This window comes from Chelonia mydas, chromosome 3 (assembly GCF_015237465.2).
Source record: "Chelonia mydas isolate rCheMyd1 chromosome 3, rCheMyd1.pri.v2, whole genome shotgun sequence".
Classification (NCBI taxonomy): Eukaryota; Metazoa; Chordata; order Testudines; family Cheloniidae; genus Chelonia; species Chelonia mydas.
In genome coordinates this window covers 190,222,761-190,246,947 of record NC_057851.1, presented here as the reverse complement: position 1 = coordinate 190,246,947, position 24,187 = coordinate 190,222,761, and the positions used below count along the sequence as shown (strand labels likewise).

The window sequence follows — 24,187 nt, the reverse complement described above, 5'->3', positions numbered from 1 at the left end:
CACAGATTTTCTGTGGGATGTCAGATACACCACAGATGCCTTGTGGACATTTGCCATTTTATTGAATTATATACTTTGTGCTTTGCATGTGCAGGCAAGTGAGAGGACCCAAGCGTCAGGTGTTGTGTATCAGTACAATTAAGTACCTACTAATTTAGCCATTCTAGAGATAAATATTTGGATATAATTAAAATTGCTAGATGTAAATACAAAAAATCAATTTTTACATGATAGGAAAATGTGGGATTTTCCCAGTGAAATCTATTATTTGACCTAAATTGCTGCATTTTTTCCAGCAAAATTTGTGTTTCAGGGTTAGGATTGCCAACTTTCTAATTGCTGAAAACTTGACACTCCAGCCCTGCCCCCACCCCGCTCCGCCTCTTCTCCCGTGCCCCCCCACCCCTTCCAGGGAGCTGGTGTGATTGAGCAAAGATGGTGCTGATTCATGAGACTTAGAACATCATGAGAGGGTTAAAAGACATGTTTGTTCTTTGCCTTTTGGAAAACTTTTTTCTCATATTTGATTCCTTTCTACAACAAAATTCGCCACACAAAAATCATGTAGAGTAAAACCTGAGGAGCGTTCATTAACTGACTTACCTGTTCTGAAGGTAGGCTTTCCCCACATACCTTCTCGGGGACTTTGTTTTTATTTTATTTTTAAAAGAGAAAACTGATTGCACACTCAAATGAAGCAAACCTAATGAGCAGTTTTAGTGTGGTGTTACACAAATACATATTGACATTTACCCAATGTGCATCTATTTGCAATTGTGTCTTAATACTTAGGGCTTGTCTATATTACAAAAGTTGTACAGTCTTAACTAAATGAATTTGAAGTCTGTGCAGTTAAATAGGTGATACCCCCCTAACGTAGATGCACTTGGACCCATTTAGAGTGTACTAGTAAATTACTAAATTAAACTAAACTGATTAAAGTGAGGGTTAAACAGGTTTAAGTGTATCTACATTAAGTGAGAAGTACTACCACCACCATTAAGATCCAAAAACAAAGTTTAAAAATCTTCCTATAACTTCATTAAAAGCCCATCCCACCTCTTTTCTATGTGTTATTAGATACCAAATGGTCCAGGAATGTGGGTTTTTTTCCTTGGCGTGAGGGCAGATGAGAAGTTCCACAAACTTAGGAAAGGAGTGTTTCAGCCTTGCTAAAACTAATAGCTCAAGATCATGCCAAACAAACCTGGCAGCATCTGTAATTCTGCAATAAAATGCAGCAACCCTTTGGCTAAGCTGCTGCTAGCTACCCACCCCATTTTCCATAGTCCTAATCGTCTTGTTTCTGTTTTAGAATCTCCAAATTTGGTACAAATGTTATGGCTTCTGGCGTATTATGCACAGGAAGATTTGTTTTGTAGAAATTAAGTCTTTTTAGGTGCCTAAATAGTTCTTTGAAAAGCTGGCAAGTGACTTTTGGCTCTTCAAGGAAGTGTTGTAATGTAAATCAAATTTATTTTAAAAATGGTCACTAGAATAAGCATCTCAGAACAGTGTTTGACTAGAAATGTATTGATCTTGATAACTCACAAAAAAGTAGTCTTGCCTTACTTCCCAAAGTTGGGGGGGGGGGGGGGGCAGTAACTGGCACTGAGGGGTGTTGGGATTGTAGGGGCACTAACTGACTTTGAGGAGGCTTGCAACTGTGTGCCGTGCCTGCCTCGGAGTTTGTGATAATGCTGCAGTTTAGCCGACAACAACATATTCTACTGTACTTTTCTAAAAAGCTGAAATAATACATGTCTCCTGGGAAAGAAGATGAACTTTTCCCTCTTATACTAAAAGATGAGCCACGCCAGCATCAAGGCGAAAAAACAAAGCTGTTTTAGTGTAGCTTGAGGTGATTTTTCTTTCCGTATAAGATTAAATTAGCTAAACAACAAAAGACACCACGCCCTTTCAGTGAATAATTACACTTTGACAGCAGTTACTTTAAATAATTTTGCATGATACTGTGTTGTCATAAAGCAGGTTCTGTGGTTGCTATCAGCTAGCATAAGAAGGGCATGCAGCTGTATATGGCTCATACGTAAGGCTGCGATTTAGTCACGGAGGTCATGGATTCCATGACTTCCAAAGACTTTTGTGACTTCAGCCAGTGCTGGCTGGGAGCTGCAGAGTCCTCTGTCACCTGCGGAGGCAGGGAGCTGTGGGGTACCCTCCCCCCGCCCCCGCCCTAGGCGGCAGGAGCCCCCAACAGTTCCCAGCCACCGTGGTCAGCAGGAGAAACCCCTGGAACTCCCGGCCACTGCGGGCGGCAGGGGGTACCCCCACCGCTCCCTGCTCCCCACCTCCCCCAACCCCTGCAGCTCCCAGCTGCTGCTGGCAAAAGGGGGACCCCCGCCATCCCTGACCTCTGCAGCTCCCAGCCGCTGGCAGCAGGGGAACCCCCGCTGTTCCCTGCTGCCCCAGGTGGCAAGGGGGAGCACCGCTGCTCTCTGCCTCCACAGGCAGCAGGGGGGACCCCCGCAGCTTGGAGCCGCTAGTGGAGGGGGACTCGAGCTCCGAGCCCCAACAGGTGGGGGGGCCTTGGAGCTCCCAGCCCACAGCTGCTCCCCATGCTCCTCATTTTGTCAGGGATATTTTTAGTAAAAGTCAGGGACAGGTCACTGGCTTCCGTGAATTTTTCATTATTGCCTGTGACCTGTCCATTACTTTTACTAAAAATATCCGTGACAAAATCTTTGCCTTCCTCATACATCCTCAGATGAAGAGCTGAGGCAGTTAGATCTTAGGAGGGAAACAATGGTTGTGGGAATAGTTGTACATTGTTTGCTCCAGTATCCTTGTTACACTTACTGGCTAAGCATAGACTAGAAGCATAAGATTGCAAAATGGGGAGGGAAAAGTAGACACTGAGGCCAGAGTTATAACACAAAAGATCCTGCAGTTGCTCCACATAGTTCTGCAAAGGGCAGAAGTTTTCTGGGTTGGTTTGGTATGTTTTTATCATTGTAAGTTGTTGGCTATTTTGTGGGGAAGGGGAGCTAGATGAGGTAGGTCTGTAGAAGACGGAGAGGTGATATGAGGTGAGAAGAGGAAGAGGTGAAGTTCATGGGATAAAAGGAAAGGGAAAATGTATGGGGGCCAGGTGGGAAAGAATGAGGACAGAAGTGATGAGGGTGTGACGGAGGACATGGGGACATGCTGGACTGGGTAGGACCACTGAGGGTGCAGGGAGGGATGACATCAGGAGACCTTCCAGCCTGTAAAATCTTTCTGCTGTCGCTCCAGCTGATGAATGGTGGAATTATGGGGAGATGGGGGCCAATTGTAGGCCACCTAGGGGCAGACTACTGAGTTTGGGGACTTTCCAGCCAGGAGCACAGCAGCCCGTGTTCCTTTTGTGGTTAAGTGTTTCAACAGAATATGAGGGTGTGGGCCTAGCTTTCTCCTGGTTTACTATTGTTACTCCAGCTTGTACGTGGTGAATATCTGAGCTCATTTACAGAGAACTGACTGGAGGATGACAATCCCATTTCATGGCAACTTTCAAGATTTCAAATTTTGTTTTTGTTCCACACTGGAATAAAAACAAAACCAGTTGAACATGTTCATGAACTGCAAGTGTGAGACACTCTATAGCTTGATGGATAGAGTATTGTCCTGATGTGTAGGGGACCCAGTCCTGGCTGTACCTGATTCAAAAGAGAGGGTTTTTTTTTAATCCCGGGTCACTCTGAATCAGGCATAACATGGACTTGAACCTGGCTCTCCCACATCACTACCCTAATCACCTAACTACAGTTTCCTTCTCTCTTTGCACCCTAAGCCCAAAATTCTTTCCGACAAAAGTTTAGTGGAACCCAATACATCTCCACAAAACATTTCAGCTTCAACAAAACAGCATATTTATATTTCAGAGGTTTATCATTGCAGGACATTATATAAGTGTTGCTACAGGTCACACGGGCTAAATCTATTTGCCCATTTCCCAGCTTTTGAAAGGCATGTTTGGAGAAAAAAATGATTCCTTAGGCGTGATATGCTAATCATTTTTGCATTGCACTCTGAAGAGGTGGCCTTTGCAGGTAAACTGTACAATCTCATCAAAAAGCTACTGCACATGATCAAAACAGCAGCTCATGAAGAGCAGCACTTTGATGATGAATGGCACAAAATGCTGTTACACAGACTCACTCTGGGGAATGTAGTACTGTGTCATCCAGAGTCACCCGGGGCTGGAGAAGACACATTAGTTCAGAATTAGTTAACTTTCAGTTAAGCAGAAGTAAAATGAATCTGACCCTTGGGTTTGTTGTAACAAACACATCACCATGGAGGAGATCTGTTATTTTTCTCCAAACCACTTCAGCTAGGTTTAATTTTGGTCTATTTTTATTTTCACTGTTATGCTTTCCACTGTATAGTAATTGCTAGAATACTAACTAGTTTCCTGGGTAATGAATTGCAAGTATATTGAATACATGAAGGAACATCAACACTTTGCTGGTAAGTGACATGTGTGACAGGGTCGGGCTAGATGGCTATAGAAGAATAATAGAAGGCAGATATATTAGCCCCAGTCTAAGTAGGTCCCTTTTCCCTGGGTAAGGTAACAGGGAAGGTCCCAGAACAATCAGGAACCTTCCGGAGACAATTAAGACAGGCTGATTAGAACACCTGCAGCCAATCAAGAAGCTGCTAGAATCAATTAAGGCAGGCTAATCAGGGCACCTGGGTTTTAAAAAGGAGCTCACTTCAGTTTGTGGTGTGCGTATGAGGAGCTGGGAGCAAGAGGCACTAGGAGCTGAGAGTGAGAACGTGGACTGTTGGAGGACTGAGGTGTACAAGCATTATCAGACACCAGGAGAAAGGTCCTATAGTGAGGATAAAGAAGGTGTTGGGAGGAGGCCATGGGGAAGTAGCCCAGGGAGTTGTAGCTGTCACGCAGCTGTTCCAGGAGGCACTCTAGACAGCTGCATTCCACAGGGCCCTGGACTGGAACCCGGAGTAGAGGGCAGGCCCAGGTTCCCCCCAAACCTCCCAACTCCTGGTCAGACACAGGAGTCGTCGACCTGGACTGTGAATTCAGAAAAACGGCCAAGCTGAGGGCTGCCGTGAAGCTCCAAGGCGAGCAAATCCGCCAATAAACGCAAGACCCACCAAGGTACAGCAGGAACTTTGTTATACGTGCAACGGGCTCAACGGCGTTTTTCCAGAGTCTCACATTATTATTATTGTTATTATTTATTATTTTATTTTTTATTATTTGTATTAGTGCCTGGGAGCCTCATTGTGCTGGGTACTGTACAAACACGACAAAAGACAGTCCCGGCTACAAAGAGCTTCAGTCCAAGCGTAATAGTTTTGAATCTTTATCAAACCATTTGGGGCTTTCTCTCCGTGGCCTTCCAGTAGGTCTGCCCCTTTCCTACAAACCTAGGCTATCTAACCAGTGAATTCTCTCATGACCCATAGTCTTTACAAAGTACAACACTTAGACATTGCAGACATGCATTACAGAAATGCTTTAGACAGATGCCGTCCACAGGCTGTTTCGAGAGCTGCTCAACTCCCTTTCTACCCTATGAAAATTTGTTTTTCTTTTAAATGTTTGGGATTTGTGTACAAAAAAACACTACACGTTTTAAGTCAAAATTGCTGAAAATAAATTTTTTTCACAGAAACCTTTTTAGTTTTCGGGGAGTGGTCCTGTGAAATCCTGAGAAACTCTCTTGAAAACAGAAAAGGAGTACTTGTGGCACCTTAGAGACGAACAAATTTATTTGAGCATAAGCTTTCGTGAGCTACAGCTCACTTCATCGGATGATGAGCTGTAGCTCACGAAAGTTTATGCTCAAATAAATTTGTTCGTCTCTAAGGTGCCACAAGTACTCCTTTTCTTTTTGCGAATACAGACTAACACGGCTGCTACTCTGAAACCTCTCTTGAAAACAGACATTTCCTGAAAAAATTCTATTTAGACATAAAAAGAAAAGGAGTACTACTAACACGGCTGTTACTCTGAAACCTGTATTTAGACATAAAAGCTCTCTTCTTTCTGAAAAAGCTTTAAGGGAAAATGTTTGAGCAGCTCTAGCTGTTCCTTTCTAGTCATTCCCCCTCTTACCAAGATGTTTCCCCTATCTTTGAAGGGGATGTTGTGGGTGTCAGTAGCAGTGGCAGCATCTATGCAAAGGGCTGGCTATTGATGAGTACCACTTTTGTGTGCTCTGGGCCTGTGCATTGCCTCCATTTGTGGGAGAATCTGTTGCATGGGTGTGAGAGTGAGGCAGCCAGGAACTTTGAAAGCGTCACTGGGAGCTGCAGCCATGCTATGCATTTGAAGGATGAGGCAGCTTCCAAAGCGTCGAACTCTGGGAAAGGCGAGGCACTGGTTTGAGAGACCTAGAAAGCTTGGCTCGGATTGTATTTTTTCTGAATGTTTCCACTATTGCAAAACCATAAATCTAACACACATTCTAATTTAGACACTGATGTGGACTTTAGTCCTGGAAAATCACCCTTTCTGCATCACTCTCGCTGTACGTATCTGTGCACAGAGATTATCATTAAAGAATCAGCATTAGCCAACAGTACCATATAGTGCTAGCTGTAATTGCCATAGGCTGAGGAGGAGCAAGGATGCTCTGTGGTTAAGTAACTAGACAAGGGCTCAGGAGATCTCAATTCAGTTTCCATCACTCCCAAGAGATCAGCACCTAGCTGTTCCCATTCACAGCAATGGGCTCTCAGCTTTTAACAAATCCGGTCCACCTCACTGAGGTGCCTAAATGGGAGCAGAGCACTTGGAAAATAATATTTCACCTTATTTAGGTGCTTCAGTAGGAATCACAAGCGAAATAAGAAAGCAACACTTTAGGTATCTTTGTTATTTAAATTGTAAGCTCTTCAGGCAGGGGACTGCCTCTTCCTCTGTATATGTACAGCCCCTTCCTGTAGGTTGTGCCATAATATAAATGATAATAATAATACTTAGAATAGATTTTCTGTGCTCACAGCTAGCAAATGTTGACCTTTTAACAGCATTCACTGGAAACATGCAATGTATATAGTTATTGGAGGGAAGTCCATTGTTGAGTTTCTTTATGTTTTTTGTAGTTTTACTTTAAAGCCGTGCAGCGCAGAAGAATGGAAACTGTAAACAACATCACAAATTGCATAGAGTTTTAAACCTATACAAGAACTCAAGAGATGATAATAGTAAAAAACAAAAACAAAAACTAATAAACTTTGATTGTAAGACTGAAACTAGAATCCACTGTTGGCAGAGCTGTACATATAGGAAGCATGGTTTGAGGCCAGTGCCTTAATTCTGGGTGAGATCACTCCTAATCCTTTATGGCTGAATCCTTCCGTTTTATCTGTGACCCTGGGGAAATGTCTGCTAAGGCTGAAGTCACTTGCACCAAGAGATTAGCAATCTTTGCAGTCTTTGGAAAGCTGTTGTAGTTCCCATGAAAGTAAAAGATGCTAAAGGATTTGGGGAGACTCTATGGAAAATGGCAATCCTCACACTGACTTACAAGTTCTTTCTGACCTTGACCAGGAGAATGAATGTACTATTAGATCCTTTACAGGCTAATTCTGACCGAGGCTCCTTTGTAGTTGAGATGAACTACTAGTATGGGTAATCTGAAAAAGACATTGCTACCAGTTGGGCAGAGTCACTTTTTCAGGCTGGTCTTTTTAAATCTTGTGCAGTGGAAATGTATGTTAAAGGAAAACTTCAGGCATTCTGCTTGTCTGAAAGGACACAAGATAAGAAGCCCTTCTTTATACATAAATCATGAAATCTGGTCCAAACTCTGCAGTACTTCTTTAGCAAGGAGTGTAGCCTGAGGAACTGTAACTTGCTTTTCACTTGTGTGCCTCATCCTCCTCTAGTGGGATAGACGCCGGCTATCTCTGCTCGTTAATAGATACTCTTATAGCTCATTTGGTAGAGGTCAGGTGCTGAAGGTCCTCGGTTGAAGCCCTGCTGACAATCCACAGACGTGTGGGAGGTACTGTAGAAGTGCCAAACACTACTGCATTTGGCCTCATAGTTCACTGATTAAAAATTACAGGTGGCATTTCTAAGTATCTCACTTCCCAGCAGCCCTATGCCAGCTGACCCTAGGGTGACTAGATGTTCCGATTTTATAGGGACAGCCCCAATTTTGGGGTCTTTTTCTTATCTAGGCTTCTATTACCTCCTACCCCCATCCCGATTTTTCACATTTGCTGTCTGGTCACCCTAGCCGACCCTGGTCAGGACTGGGACCTCACCTGGTCCAGAATCTTGTCAACCTATTAATAATTCAGGCCAGCAGGAGATTTCAGGAACCATTGCAGATTTTATTCAACAAAAATTACAGTCGTCTTGCTGAGCCCAAGAGTCTGACAGCTTACGTGATGGGGACTCTGGTTTTATTGGTCAGCCGTTCTTTAACATCTCATGTGGGGCTCTGTAAACTAGATTTGGTGCGGGGAAGGCAAAAGCTGATGTTTGCAGAGATTTTTTAATTTATTTGCTTTGGTCAGTGTAACATGTCCCTCAAGTTCACTGACCACCACTTATAGTTTTAGGCTCTGTTTCAGTAGTACAGCAGTGTAATTATAAAAGGACGGTCACTTGAGCCGTGATTTTCATATCCACATTTAAGTTCCTATATAAGTGACCAGCTGTTTTAAAGTGCTAAGCAATCAACAGCTCTCTTTGAAGCCAGACTTTTTGAAGTCGGTGGGAACTGCCGGGTGCTCAGCCCTTTTGAAAACCAGGAGCAGCAAAAATGAATTTAGAATCCTAACTTTAGGCACCTATTTTTGAAAAGCTTGACCTTGGTCTGCTGCCTTCTGGAAAAGTCTGTGTGATAAAGTAGTCTTTCATGGGAAGAAGGGACATGCTGTCCGATGGAAAAAGGAAGAATCTTCATCTGTTTTTATTCTATTTTAAGAGTTACATAAAGACAGAACTGCAGGTTTAATTTCTCTTGCCAACAGTTTGAGGCTGTTTTTTCTAAGGTTTGTATTCTTGGCTCCCAATTTCTTTGTGGTGCCCCTGAAATGTTATGAGCATTGAGGAATCTGTAATAATACATGCTGAAGGCAAGAGAGTTCAGCAGAAGTTCCACTTTAGTTTAACAGCATGAAGCTTGGCTGCTATTCACTGAACTTCATTTTGTCAAACAGCGATGATCAGGCCTAGTCAGACAGATCTTGGCTTTGTAACAGCAATTTCTATTTTAAATGTTACTTTTATGGGGTCTGTGCTAAATTTTCATCATTATCCGAATTCTAAAATGAGCCCTCCTCTCCCTTGTTCTGTGATGTCACCAGACAGTCCATCAACCACAGAAAAGTTCTTCATCATCAAAGACTCCCTGTGCCCATCTGGAACAAACATCAGCAGCAGTTTGGTGTGGCTGGGAACAAAGCTACAAAACCCCAAAGAGATCTTCCTACCTAGAGGGCCAAAAACCAACATTTGCATCCCCCCATAGGACCAACAGCAATTCTAGTGAGTGGGGATAAGCTTTCCAGAGGCACTCATGGAGGCTAGGGTTACCATACATCCGTATTTTCCCAGACATGTCCAGCTTTTTGGTTCTTAAATCACCGTCCGGGAGGAATTTTTAAATATCTAAAAATGTCCTGGATTTTGCCATTATTATTTTTCCCCAAAGAAGAGTTGATCATTCAAGAAACAGAGTGAATGTTGATTATTCAAGAAAGAAAGTGAACGGTGATCACTCGAGAGAGTGCCCGCTTTTTCCCCCAAGCTCCCAGCACTTGCGCCGTGAAACAGCTGTTTCGTGCGGCTGGGAGGGACGGGGGAGAAGGGGGAACTCTGTACATTCAGGGGAGGAGGTGGGGCTGGGGTGGGGATTTGGGGAAGGGGTCCAATGGGGCAGGGAGGGGGTGGAGTTGGGGCAGGGACTTTGGGGAAGGGGTTAGAATGGGGGCAGGGCCGGGGATGGGGGGGGGCGAACAACCTCCCCCCCCCCATGGAGTGTCCTCTTTTTTGAATGTTCAAATATGGTAACCCTAATGGGGGCAGGTTTCTGAGCTGGTGAAACTGACCTGTGGAACTCCCTGGGGCTGCTCCCCCAGCTCCACCATGCTGGGTTTTTGCTTCTCCGTAGCCCATCAGACTTGCCTCTGGTCTTTTGAGAAGAGGTGTGTACAGTAGTTTGTATCTGATCTTCCCCAAGTAAGCAGGCCTTTTAGGGTGCCAAGGGAGACTTGTCTCTTGCCTTCCAGGTTACTTGCAAAAAATCCCTCCTGTTTTGATTCCTCCCCCATCTTCCTCCTGCTGAATATCTTTCTGTAGATGCTGGGCTACAAAGACATGTCTCCCCTTTGCTGATAGCAAATTGCAGGAAGGTACAGCAGCAGTGAGATAGGCTTTGGCTTAGAGCAGGGGTTTTCAAACTTAGAATCATAGAATCATAGAATATCAGGGTTGGAAGGGACCTCAGGAGGTCATCTAGTCCAACCCCCTGCTCAAAGCAGGACCAATCCCCAATTTTTGCCCCAGATCCCTAAATGGCCCCCTCAAGGATTGAACTCACAACCCTCGGTTTAGCAGGCCAATGCTCAAACCACTGAGCTATCAAAGGCAAGTCAACACACAGGTATATTAAGCTGGATTATTCTAGTTAAAGATACTGATTAAATTCTGAAAGCTATTTTGACATGTTAATTATATTTAACTCTCACATCACAGAAACTTAAATGACATGGCTGCACTGATTTGTTATTATCAGGTGGCTCATAATTATCCAGCACTGACTGGAGTTTTATATAAGAGGTGGCTGTATTTCCCTACTGTGTTTGTAGAGCTTTTAGAGTTTTTCCTACACTGAAGGAATTCTTTTTCAGTACTTCATCCCTTGTTTTCATTTCCCAGAAGAATCCCCACCTCACTCGGAGTTCTTGCTCCGAAGAGAATACTTTTCTCACTTCCACAGAACTCTAATACAACAGGAAGGTGGTGGCATCACAGCCTCATTATCCCAGTTTGCTTCACAGTTTGTACTGGTTTTTGCGCCGCTGCTTTCCAGCCAAACTGGACGGCTGGGTACCAGTAGCAAGGTAAGCAGGGTCACATTAGGAACACAAGCTGAGAAGGAGGAAACTCCCAGCAAAGGATGAGTAGGTGTGAGTTTTTCCTTTCAAGAGTCCTGAAAGCAGACCCATCTTCCAGTGGCTAGAAACCTACCCTCCTCCCAGGTGTCCAACACTCAAGTGGCTACCTCTTAAGCATGGAAATTAGCCAGTTCCCTGGTTACATTCTTCTGGAAATCTAAGTTCAGATCCTAACATAAATTAGGACAGCTTAACACTGATTTACACCAGTTGATGATTTGGCCTCTAATTTTCAGAGGCAAAATGACAATGGCAATAGAAATGGTTAGAACTTCTGTTTTCTGTGTCATTCAACATCAACAGTTTAGTCCTGAGTCAGAGGAAAGACGGCCACTACTGAATTATCAGCATTTTCTGCAGCAACTGGGTTTTCCTTGGAGGTCTCCCACCCAAGTACTGACTAGATACGGATCAACTTGCTTAGATTGTAAGGTGACAGTAATATAGCTGCATGTCCCATATTACCCCCAGGATTATTACTGGAATTCCCCCCTATTCACTGATGAGCAAAGACTGAAACAAGAAGTGGAGCAAACTCTCACTGTACTACCCAAGTAGGAGAGCACGGCTCCCCCAAGGCAGAAAGAGGAGGAATAGCTCTCTCACTGCGTTTAGAAGAGAAACAGTGCTGTCCTGCACCTGAATAAAAGCGTTCTGATTTTCCAAGGTGTTGAGTGTGCACAGCTTCAGTTGGCACTGATGGGGGACAGCAGGTGAAGGATAATACAGTAGGCAAGTGGAGAATAATTACCCAGGAAGTTGACTAGTACAGCTGTTCAAGACCTCTGCTTTACATCTCATCCAAAAAAATTTGTTGCTTCTACTGAATAAAAGTGGCCTCATTTTCAGAGGTGCAGGTTCTCTTGTTGACAGTGGAACCCATGATTACTCAACAACCTTGAAAAATAAGGCTCCTTATTTACATTTCTAGATAGGAACATAATGGCCATACTGCGTCAGACCAGTGCTCCAGCTGGCCCAGTTGCCTGTCTTCTGACAATGGCTAATGCCAGGTTCCCCAGAGGGAATGAATGGAACAGGCAAGCAATGAGTAATCCATCCCCTCTTGTTCACGCCCAGCTTCTGGCAATCCGAGACAAGGGACACCCAGACCATGTGGTTGCCCCGACCATCTTGGCTAATAGCCATTGATGGACCTATCCTCCATGAACTAATCTACTTCTTTTTGGAACCCCGTTATAGTTTTGCCCTTCACAACATCACCTGGAAATGAGTTCCACAGGTTGACTGTCCATTGTGTGAAGAAGTACTTCCTTTTGTTTTAAACCTGCTGCCTATTAATTTCATTGGGTGACCCCGGTTGGTTTTTTAAATTATTAACTTCATTGCACCGCAACCCCTTTCTGACAACAAAAACTACTACACAACCCCAGGATGGAGGACTGAAGCCTGAACCCACTCAAGCTCTGCTGCCCAAGGGCTTCAGGCCAGGCAAGGGGTCTATAACCTGAGCCCACCGCCCAGGGCTAAAGATCTAAGGCTTCGGCTTCAGCCCAAGACAGTGGGGCTTGGGCCCCAGGCAGCTGGGCTCAGGCTTTGGCCCTGTGCCCCAGCAAGTCTAAGTCAGCCCTGGCAACCTCATTAAAATGGGGCCTTGACCCACTTTTGGGTCCCAACCCACAGTTTGAGAACCACTGGTTTAGAGCCTAGAAGAAGGCAAGAAACTAAGGCAGGGAGAGGAGTCCCAAAGAAAGTAATATTTAATATAAAAGAGAAAAACTTAAAACTTTAAACCAAGATAGATCAATAGTTAAGCCTGGCCATCATTGTTCTGCAAACTGTGGTCAGTGGGGGAAAAAGCTCCAGCTTTTTGAAATAAAGGATGATTATCATTACGTGAACTTCTTGCCTGTAGTGTGAATAATTAGAATTTCCCGTCTATGGTGTAACTTTCCCTGGATATAAATACAGTAACTCCTCACTTAACATCCTCTCGCTTAACGTTGTTTCGATCTTAGTCCCTGCTCAATTACAGAACATGCTCCATTTAAAGTTGTGCAATGCTTCGCTATAACGTCGTTTGGCTGCCTGCTTTGTCCACAGCTGGCAGCCCCCTATCAGCTCCCCTACACGCCCCCACAGCGCCTCCCGCCCACCGGCAGACCCCATGGATCAGTGCCTTCTCCCTCCTCCCCCCGCCTCCGGCCCGTGGCAATCAGCTGGTTTGTGGTGTTCAGGAGGGAGTGGGGAGAAGCGAGGACTCGGCGCTCAGGCTCCCCCTCCCTCCCCTGCCTCCCGAACGCTGCAAACCAGCTGATTGCCACAAGCAGGAGGCAGGGGAGGGAGGGGAGACGCTGCACACCAAGTCCTCGCTCCTCCCCCCACCCTCTTGTCCCCTGAACATCAAAGGCCAGCTGATTGCTGTGGGCAGGAGGGAGGGGGAGGAGCAAGGACGCCGTGCTCCTCCCTCTCCCCTTCCCTGCCTCCTGCCCATGACAGTCAGCTGGCTTGCAGTGTTCAGGATGCAGGGGAGTGAAGGGGAGCCTGCGCGCCGTGTCCTTGCTCCTGCCCCCTCCCTCCTGAACGCTGCAAGCCAGCTGATTGCCGTCGGCAGGAGGCACGGGGGGGAGGAGCGAGGATGTGGTGTGCGGAGTAAAGGGGGGGGAGAAGAGGCAGGTTAAGGGTGGGGGTTTGGGGGAAGGGGTGGAGTGGGTGGGCCAAGGATTGAGCCCACCGCCCCTGGTGCTTGCAGAGTAGGGGAAGCTGCTGCTGTGCAACATGCTTCTCCTAGCCTACAGCACCTTCAGCCTCCTTGCCTGCCTCATTGTCTCCAGTGCCAGTGGGCTGTGCCTGTGTGGGGTAAGGCGGGGTCACCTCCCAACTATAGTACTGTACTGTCTGGCAAAAAAAGATTTCCCTGGAACCTAACCCCCCCATTTACATTCATTCTTATGGGGAAATTGGATTCGCTTAACATCGTTTCACCTAAAGTCGCATTTTTCAGGAACATCACTACAACGTTAAGTGAGGAGTTCCTGTACTGGTATTCATTAGAGCCCAGAAATTACAAACCAAAGGACAAAGTTTGAAAAAGTCTTCAGGTCTGCAGTCATGTTTTTATGTAACTCTTACTGAGACCTGATATGAAAGGAAGGAAAATCAAAGAATAACAGTGGCACAGCACATTTATTTCAAACCTGACATGCATATTAGTTTAACTTCCCATTGTGAGGCAGAAAGAACATTTACATTTCTAGAGAACATTGCAGAATAGCTCTTTTCAAGACAAAAAGCAGGCATGTGACTTTTTCATATGGAGTCTTGCTTTTCCCTGTCTTGTCATATTGGATTTCCAGAAGCTTCACCAAGGGCAAAATTCTCATATCTTTTCTGGTCAGCACTGTGAATCTTGAATTTTTCTCTGTAATCTTCTCTTTCGAGTATGGCAAATAAACGTCACCAGTTTGTCTGCCTTATGATTCTGATCTCCAGCCTTGCCCGGAAATACCAACCAAAGCCATTCCGTTATGTGATGATTTAATTCAGAATTCATAAAGTCTTAGGCACTGATTCTGCAAACACTTGAGCAAGTGTGTAACTTTACTTATGTGAGTGGTTCCCACTATAGTTCTCTTTTCTGTTATGCCTTACAATAATATGAATACACACTTTATGCTTGCAGTAGAGAGGGGGATGTACATACTTCGTAATTAAATTACTTTTAGGCACTGCCCTGAGTAAGGGATGGTATATAAAGTGGAAAATTCCAGGAATAAGTCCAGGATGCATTATGATTTAAAGACACTCCTGAGGGGCACAATTTCTCCTCACCCCCACTCTGGGTCAGTGAAAGGATGTAGTAATTTATTGCTGGTATAGGCCAGCAGCAAATTGTAACGCCATCTGCATTGGCTTAGCTGTGCTGGTCAGGTTGAAGCCGACACTCCATAATTTCTAACCCCTTCCAGCCCATTCCTCACCCACCTACTCCAAAGCGGGGTGGTATAGAAATTATAGAGGGATTCTTCCACCCTTTCCCTCCCTGAGCATACATTGAGTCCAAGTCACAATCTACCCATCTTGTGTGGAACTTGCAAGGGTTGTATATGCAAATTAGGCATATACTGTTGGTTCATCTATCAGGCTGAATTTAGTATAAAGTATCTTCTCTGAATGTACAATAATCCTCTGGTTGAAAAGAAAACACTGTAGAAGTAAACATTTAGCTTAATACGTTTCTCCTGAATGTGAATTTTTCTGACTGGGTAATAAATCCCTGAAAATGGGGGTTGAACTGGAAAGTGCTGACTGACTCTTAAGTTTAGTGACGGTTGGTATTACACACAGCTTATGAGTTGGCCTGGAGCCCTTAATTAGAGCAGAACACGCAGTGTCAGGTGTTTATAGTTATTCTTGAACTTCAGTATTGATTTTTGGGAGAGATCTTAATCAGTTTCGTTGGCTCAGAAGTTTGTTTCTTAAATCATTAAGTTATAGCTGCAGCTGTTACATATAGGCTGCTCTAACAACAGCGGTGCGTGCTTCCCATCTTCCTCTAAGGCTAACTAGTATTTGTTCAGTCACTGCTCTGTTGAAGGACGCCTCTGGAGCAGAAATCAGTCGGTAAAATATCATGTCTGTGAAAGCAGCGCAAGTGTCCAGAAGCCAAAATTCAGAGACTGGTTTTTTTTTTTTCTATACAGCTCATGTAACGTTTCCTCAAAGGAGAAGGAAAAATTTCCTTCATATGCATCATCTTTTATTGTTGAGAAATTCTACACACTGCACGAGGGAAAAGAAAATGAATCCCAACATTTTATTTATAAACCATCCCAGTACTGCCCCGGAACATGTATATTTTTAGAAACTAGCCCGTATGCTATATGGACTTGTCTCTACTTTTAAAAACATGGTATTCGGAGTAGCTCCAGTACTGCAGTCAGATGTGCAAAGGTAGCCCTTTCCTCCCGAAAGGATCCAATGAGGATCATAACAGCCCGATTCCTCTGTGCATAAACTAATAAAGCGAAAAAAGAATTTAAGATGTGGCGTTGATCAGGATGGAGGAGAGTCCTCTTCTAAAAAGGTGCAGAATGTTTACTGGTCTTTTTTTATACCGAAACATTATTGAACACATGGAATTCTTGCCTCTCTGTAGGTCAGTCACTGCTCCTTTTAAAGCAAGGGAATGTCACACCTTGCCCACACTGGCTGTGTAAATCCAGCACAGTTACAGACTCAAAACAGAGTGCTTATACTGTACCTAGGGTGACCAGACAGCAAATGTGAAAAATCGGGACGGTGGTGGGGGGTAATAGGAGCCTAGATAAGAAAAAGACCCCAAAATCGGGACTGTCCCTATAAAATCTGGGCATCTGGTCACCCTAACTGTACCTGACTAGTCATTGGGATGGAAACAGCCTTGCTATATATACACATTCACAGAACCCTGTTAACTGGTAATATCAAGTTTAAATACAAAGACATTTCAACCTGGTGTTTCCTGCATTTTAGTTCTGATTATTAAAATTCTTATTAAGGTTTCTCTATTTGACTTTCACATGCTGTCTTCTATATCCTTGTATAAAAAAAATGTAAAACTACAGTGTACTTGAAAGGTCACATATATTTATAGCTCTTTATGTTCTACCTTGAGCTTCTTCTGCTTCCTGGATTACATTATTTTATTCTCTTTGAATTTGCAAAGTTTAGTCTTGGTATATCTGTAATGTTGATAAACAATAATCATGTTTCTCATCATAGCACATACATTATTAATTTCTGTTACTATCCTTCCCCCGAAATTATATATCTTCCCAATTTATCTTCCTCCTTTTGCTGCCTTTTCTGTTATTTTAAGCACATTGTACCCAGCAGTAGTTCCCTTAACAAGGAATCCAGTTGAATGTTTTCCAATATTGTTATTTGACTCAGCCGTAATCTCTCACTGTAAGCAGTGACCCCAGAAATGGACTGTTGCAGTCATAATGCCAAGCAGCCCTGCCTTTTCTGTCCAATAATTCAGGCACAGTCCACCTTTTGCATTATAACTAAGGCTACAATTTAGTCATGGGTATTTTTAGTAAAAGTCATGGACAGGTCCCAGGTAATAAACAAAAATTCATGGCCCGTAACCTGTCCAAGACTTGTACTATAAATACTTCAGACTAAATCTTGGTTGGGGGGCCACTGCTCGGGGCCCCAAGGGGCCGCTGCTCAAGGACCGCTGCTTGGGGAGTTCGGGGGGCTGCTGCTTGGGGAGGGGGGGCCCTGGGGCCAGGGCACCAGCTGCTGGGGGCCACCGAGCAGCAGCTGCTCCGGCCACCCCCAGGGCTGCCCTCCCGCCGCCACTCCCACCGCCCCCGGGACAGTCATCAAGCCATGACTTCCGCGACCTCCGTGACAGACATGGAGCTCTAATTATAACTGGTACCCGCATGCCTAGCTTCTCCATTGTGCCTTGGTATAAGCACTAGTGGATGAATCTCAAAAGATTTGCATGTTTTATCCCATACTTAACTGAATTTTACAACTCTTGGAAAGGACTTTTCCCTCCTCCAGTTCTTAGCCAATCCATAGTGTCTGTCTCCCCATGAAATCCCCATCACAGTAAGTCCAGATGTCTTGTATCTGTAGTTTTCCTTGTCTTTCAACTGATGCTCTCTCTTCAGGGAGCTACACACAACTGACTGCGTATACAGTTGTCTCTTTTCTATTGCTCCTTTTGAGAGGGCCAGAGGGGCTCATTTTCTCTCTCTGGAATAATAAGGCCCTCTTAGTCAGCATCATCTGGCTCAGTTATGAGACCCAGGACCTCTCTGCCACTGTCTTTGTATGCTTTATCTGCAGCTTTCCTGTTGTTGCATCCAAGAATATCTAAAACACCTAGGAAGTGTAGTGTATACACAACTGGATTGGATTTGGTTCTCTTGAGGAACATTGTGCACTCAGGGAAATAGCTAAAGGAAATCCCAAAGTGATGCCAGGTTTTGAAGATGCAGTAAGAGCAGAGTACAGAAGGCCTGCTAGACTTATTGGCTACCTTCACCAGAAATTCAAAATTAGAAACTAGATTTTCAGCCCAGATTAAGACTTCTTTGTGCCACTTCAATGGCCTGCCTAGTGCTCAGGGGAGGCAGGAAGATGGCTTAGAACCTACTTTGCATCCCTCTAGATGAGGGAGCACCAGAGATGATAAGCACCAAACATGAGTTCAACACAGCTGAAATTTTGAGCTCCAAGTGGAACCTGCAGACAGAGCCAAACTCTAGTCTGACCAAAACTTCAGGCCAGTTCTCATTTTACATGAGAACATAAGAATTGCCATACAGGGTCAGACCAATGGTCTATCTACTCAGTATCCATCTTCGGACAGTGCCAGATGCTTCAGAAAGGATTAACAGAACTGGGCAATTATCAAGTGACCCATCCCCTGTCGTCCAGTCCAATCTTCTAGCAGTCAGATGTTTAGCGACACCCAGAGCATGGGGATCCATCTCTGACCGTCTTGACTAATAGCCATTTATGGGACTATCGTCCTTGAATTTATCTAATTCTTTTTTTAACCCAATTATACGTTTAGCCTTCACAACATCCCCTGGCAATGAGTTCCGCAGGTAGAATGTGCATTGTGTGAAGAAGTACTTCCCTCTGTTTGTTTTAAACCTTCTGGCTGTTAATTTAATTGGGTGAGCCCTGGGTCTTTTGTTATGTGAAGGGGCAAATAACACTTCCCTATTCACTTTTTCCACACCATTCATGATTTTATAGACCTCTATGATATTGCTCCTATGTCATCTTTTCTCTAACAGTCCTGGTCTTTTTAATCTTTCCTCGTATGGAAACTGTTCCATACTCCTTATAATTTCTGTTGCCCTTCTATGTCCCATTTCCAATTCTGATATATCTTTTTTGTGATGCGGAAACCAGAACTGCATGCAGTATTCAAGGTGTTGGCATACCATGAAGAGCGAGGGAGAAAAAATGTACACTTTTGCATTATCTCCTTGGTTTGTGCCCATCCCAAACAAGTGATACATTTTGAAAATAAATGTCCTGTATTCCACACACTGACACTGGTAGTTTCTCGTTTTTATAACAGAATAGGTAAATATAGTCTGGGAAGAAGAAAATACTTGTTTAAACTGAAAGGGACCAGATCCCCAACTGGTGTAATTTGGTCCCATTTCATTGGCTTTTAGGATTAGGATCTGGCCAAATGTTTTGAAAACCTAGCAAAAGGTCAAAAATTGCAACAAAAATGAGGGAAAGGAGGAATTCATAGATTCCAAAGCTATAAGGGACCAGTGAGATCATTCCAAGGCTAGGGTGACCAGACATCCCGATAAAATCGGGACTATCCCAATATTGAGCAGTTTATCCCGCATCCCAACTGAAGTACGGTCGGGATGCCATTTGTCCCGATATTTTGTTTCGGGCACGGCTTTTTTTATTTTATTTATTTTGCTTAGGCAGCAGTGACAGGCAGGGGGAGTGCCTTTTCAATTGTTACACTCACCCGGCACGTCCGGGTCTTCGGCAGCATTTCGGTAGCGGGTACTTCTTTCTTCGTCGGCAAGATTTATTTCCTGCTGCCGAACGTGCCGGGTGAGTGTAACAATTGAAAAGGCGCTCCCCCTGAGGCGGTCCCAATATTTTGGATTTAGCATCTGGTCACCCTGTGTATAACACAAGCCATAGAACTTCCCCAAAATAATTCCTAGGACACAGCTGTTAGAAAAACATCCTATCTTGATTTTAAAATGGTCAATGATGGAGAATCCATGACAGTCCATAGTAAATTGTTCCAGTGGTTAATTACCATCACTTAAAAATTTATGACTTATTCCCAGTCTGAATTTGTCCAACTTCTAGCCATTGGATCATATTGTACCTTTCTCTTCTGGATTGAAAAGCCCATTATCACGTAGTTGTTCCCCATGTCGGTACTTTTAGACTCTAATAAAATCACCCCTTAACGTTCTCTTTGTTAAGATAAATAAACTCGAGGAGCTCACTCCATCACTATAAGGCATCTTTTCTTATCCTTTAATCATTCTCATGGCTCTTCTCTGAACTCTCACCAATTTATCAGCACCCTTCTTGAATTATGGGCACCAGAAATGGACATGGTACTCCCGCAGCAGTCACACCAGGGCCAAATACAGAGGTGAAATAATCTCTCTATTCCTACTTGAGATTCCGTTGTTTATGCATCCGAGGATCACATTAGTCCTTTTGGCAACAGCCTTTCCGTGGGAGCTCATATTCAGCTCATTGGCCACCACAACCCCCAAATCTCTTTCAGATTTGCCGGGAGAGGCCTGTAAACATGGCCTACGTTCTTTGTTCTCAGATGTATATATTTATATTTAGCCATATGAAAATGCATATTATGTGCTTGCGTCTAGCTTACCAACCAAATGAAAAGGAAACAATCATTGTACTTTTGTATCACTTTCTTTGTACAAACATTAATTTTCTTAATGCCCCAGTGTGATCTGAAAGTATTATGACTTCATAGGGATTACGTGGAGGAGCAAGGCTTACAGCAGTGGGTCCTTAAATTGAAAACTCCTCAGGCAGATAATGTGTCTTAATTCTATGATTTTTAATACAAGCAGGCAACATTTTAGTCATGTTATAGAGAAGCAATTTAAGCATTAACAAAAGCTTCAGAGCACTCCATTTTAGTTATTCCCTACAGTAAAGTGCTTTTCTGATGAGAGATTTCATATCAAGAACTATTGAAGAAAACTAAAGCTGGTGCCACCATGGCCCCTTATACAGCTAAGACCCCATTAGAGTGAAAACTTGAAAGGACTTTTCTTAAAATTACATGCCCCTGTATTCGTTAAGAGCCTTCTGTGTATATAGATTTATGCTTTTGCTAAAGAGAGACAAAAGGTACAAAGAGTTCCTGATGGGCATTACTGAGCTGAGAATCACCCAATTTGTGTGAATCCTCTGGGAGCATATTGATGAGAGACAGCCCTCATTGCCCTCCCATTACTGCCACCACCTTACAGGAAGGGAAGCATAATGAGATTTACCAAGAGTGTGTTCCCTGGAAGGGAAGGGGGAGAAGCTAGTTTGAGACACTTTCAAAGTTACATTTTAAAATCGGCCATTTCCGTATTTCATAAGAGTGCTTGGGAGCAGCAGCCACCCCTTCTATAAATGTCAGCGCAGTGCTTCGGCTTTCAGATACAGATCCACATGCACAGACACACACAGCTGGCATGATGCCTGCTGTACTGGAGGTATAGGGAGCCTAATGACATGGCCAGCACACCAGAGGGTGAAGGTAAACTTTCTGTTCCAACACTAAGGAGCTGCTGTGTGCATGTCACTAGTCTTGACATCCTAAGCCTGGCGTCAAGAGACAGCACTCGCCTTTTTCAAAGGAACAGATGAGCTTATGTCGCAGCAAGTTCAAACGCCTCTGAAATCTGCATGCTTTTCTTTCCTTTCATCCTGCAATGCCTAAGTGCTGAGTTTTTGATCAAGGTAAAATGCTCCCGATTAGCAGATGGTGAGGTTTGTCACTAATGAAGCTGCATTCAGCAGCAGTATGTAAATTTACACTGGTTCAGCTCCTGTAGGTTCAGCTGTGGTTTCCTGACCTGTGGTTGGTGATTGTAAGGGAGAGTATCTGTCCATAGAGTTTCTCAAAATTATAACAAAAAGGGTATTGGAATGTCCTCAGTCTCAGGGTACTACCAGTATTATGGTTGCTGATATATAAGTAGGTATATAAGTAGGTAGCATGAATCTTCTGTGAGTTATAATATTGGTCTGGTCAAAGCAAGGTAGGTCACCAGGAAGGGATGTATCAAACATGAGTCCAACTGAGCAAAATCACTCTCGTGGCACGGAAAGCTTCAATTTCTAAGCAAGGCAGCATTTATAATGCTACTAAAAACAAAGCAGTAAACAAAGTACATGAAGGCTTGACAGTAACATTAGCAAACAGCCACAGTGAAATGACTGAAAAAAAAATCAGCTCTGCCTACTTGCAAGAATAAGAAAAATGGAATTGTTTTTGACAGACAAGACAATGCAGCTGGGGGGTCGGAAGAGTTTGTGTTTTGTTTTTTGTGGCTGTGGATGAAAAATTGCACTATTAGCTTTTAGCCAGAAGAATAAAGACCCCTTTTTTCAGTGTTTTACCTAATTAGGAGAAGTATATTTACACCTAATGTTGAGATATTAAGTTTTATGTAATAGGTAGAGTGGAAACTGGGTCATTCAGACTAATTACAACACAGATTTCATATTTTTATATGAACAAAAATTGAGGTTTGAAAGATGTTTCCAACAATGATTGAAATGAGTAAGCTATTTCTAGAGCTGAGCAAGTAATTCATAATAAATAATGAAATTTAACTTTTTTTTCCAAATTGTCCATGAACAGAATATATTTTCTGAGAATTACTGTTTTCATTGCCCAAAAATATTGGTCAGAGTTTTTTGTGAATAATTCTGTGTCTTTTCCAACACCCAAGAAGATCCAATTACAGATAGAAACACTGGTCTGTAGCTCATTACTAGGGCTGTCTGGATTCAGGGGAAAAAATTGAGGGTTGGTTTTTTGTTTTGGTTTTTTTTTGTTTTGGGTTTTTTTTTTATGTCCTGCATCAGAACACAAATAGAATCATGGGGCTGGAAGGGACCTCAAGAGGTCATCTAGTCCAGTCCCCTCCACTCATGGCGGGACTAAGTATTATCTAGACCATCCCTCACAGGTGTTTGTCTCTCTGCTCTTAAAAATCTCCAGCGATATCGTTTGATTTTCATGCCAGAATACTCAGCTGGAATGTGGGAGACCCAGGTTCAAATGTCTCCCTGATTCAGAGAAGGAAATTGAACCTGGATCCCTCACATCCATGGCAAGCACCAGATTACAGAATCAGTCTAAATCTTTCCTGTTTGAGCTGTTCCACTTTATATGAGTAATTAATTAATTAAATATTAATTGGACCAGAGAGAGACTGACTCTATAGCCCAGTACTTAGGGCAATCACCTAGGTTGTTGGAGAACCTGTTTCAAATCTCTGCTTCAAATCAGACAGAAAAGGGTTTGAAACCGAGTATCTCCCATGCCAAGTGAATACCCTAACCAACTGGCTATTCTGAGGTAGGTGTCTCCACTTGACCAGAAATTCCATCCTGGACCCTCAGGTCCTTTTGATGCATCAAGATTTTCCATTTTAAAAAAAAGAGTTTTGTGACAAATTCTGAGTCAGCTCCGGTCATTAGTAAGTGTGCTTTTTGCAAATTTTCAGAGTGAAATCCTGGCCCCATTGCCCTTGATGTCAGAGGAACCAGATTTAAACCACACGATTCAGAATTTTAAATGTGAGCAATTTAATTGGACAGGCAGGTCACGTGGTGTATTTCTCTTGCCTGGTGGGATCAATGGGAATCAATGTTCTTGTTGATAATTCATGTTTACAAATTGCAAATTCACTTTCCCACAAGTATGCTGTAAAATATGTTTAAAATTTTCTGTTTCTGTCAGCTAATGTGTCTGAAACAACTTATCAATTGAAATGTTTATACAAAGGGACCTCAAAAAGGGGGTTGAACACAGCTGTAGCAAATTTATTCAGCAATCTAAGTGATTATTGTAAACAGTGTTCGCTCAGCTCTAGTTAACTTGTTCATCAGAACTGGTCAGGAATTTTCAACCAAATATGTTTTCGTTAAAAAATCCCAAAGTCAAAAGTGAAATCTTTTGTGGCAAAAAGTCAGTTTCCAACAAATTTCTTGACTCAAAAAAATGTTGGAAAAAAGTTTCAGAATTATCAAAACATCCCATTTCAACATTCAGCAAATGAACAATTCTGGCTTTTTGGTTTGAAACAACGTTTCTTTTAGAAATTTACACTAATTAGAGTTAAAAAATAAAATTAAAAATGTATCAGTGGACCTAAACTAATTTCTCTTTTCTTTATCTTCTCTTTATGGTTCATGAACAGTTTCAAGATTTTTACTTTTTGACTTGATTTGGAACAAATTTAAATCATAATTCTATGTTTATAACATTATAGCCTTTTATGGTTTAAATCAGTGTGGTTTCATAAATTCGAATTGGTGCATCCTA

The 24,187-nt window shown here is 43.2% G+C and overlaps 1 protein-coding gene across 3 annotated transcripts in view; it reads left to right on the top strand.

Annotated features, from left to right (window-relative positions):
• Positions 1 to 24,187, top strand: part of MACROD2 (mono-ADP ribosylhydrolase 2) — a 1,293,068-nt gene that overhangs the window by 1,253,589 nt on the left and 15,292 nt on the right. The gene's annotated exons all lie outside the window — the stretch shown is intronic.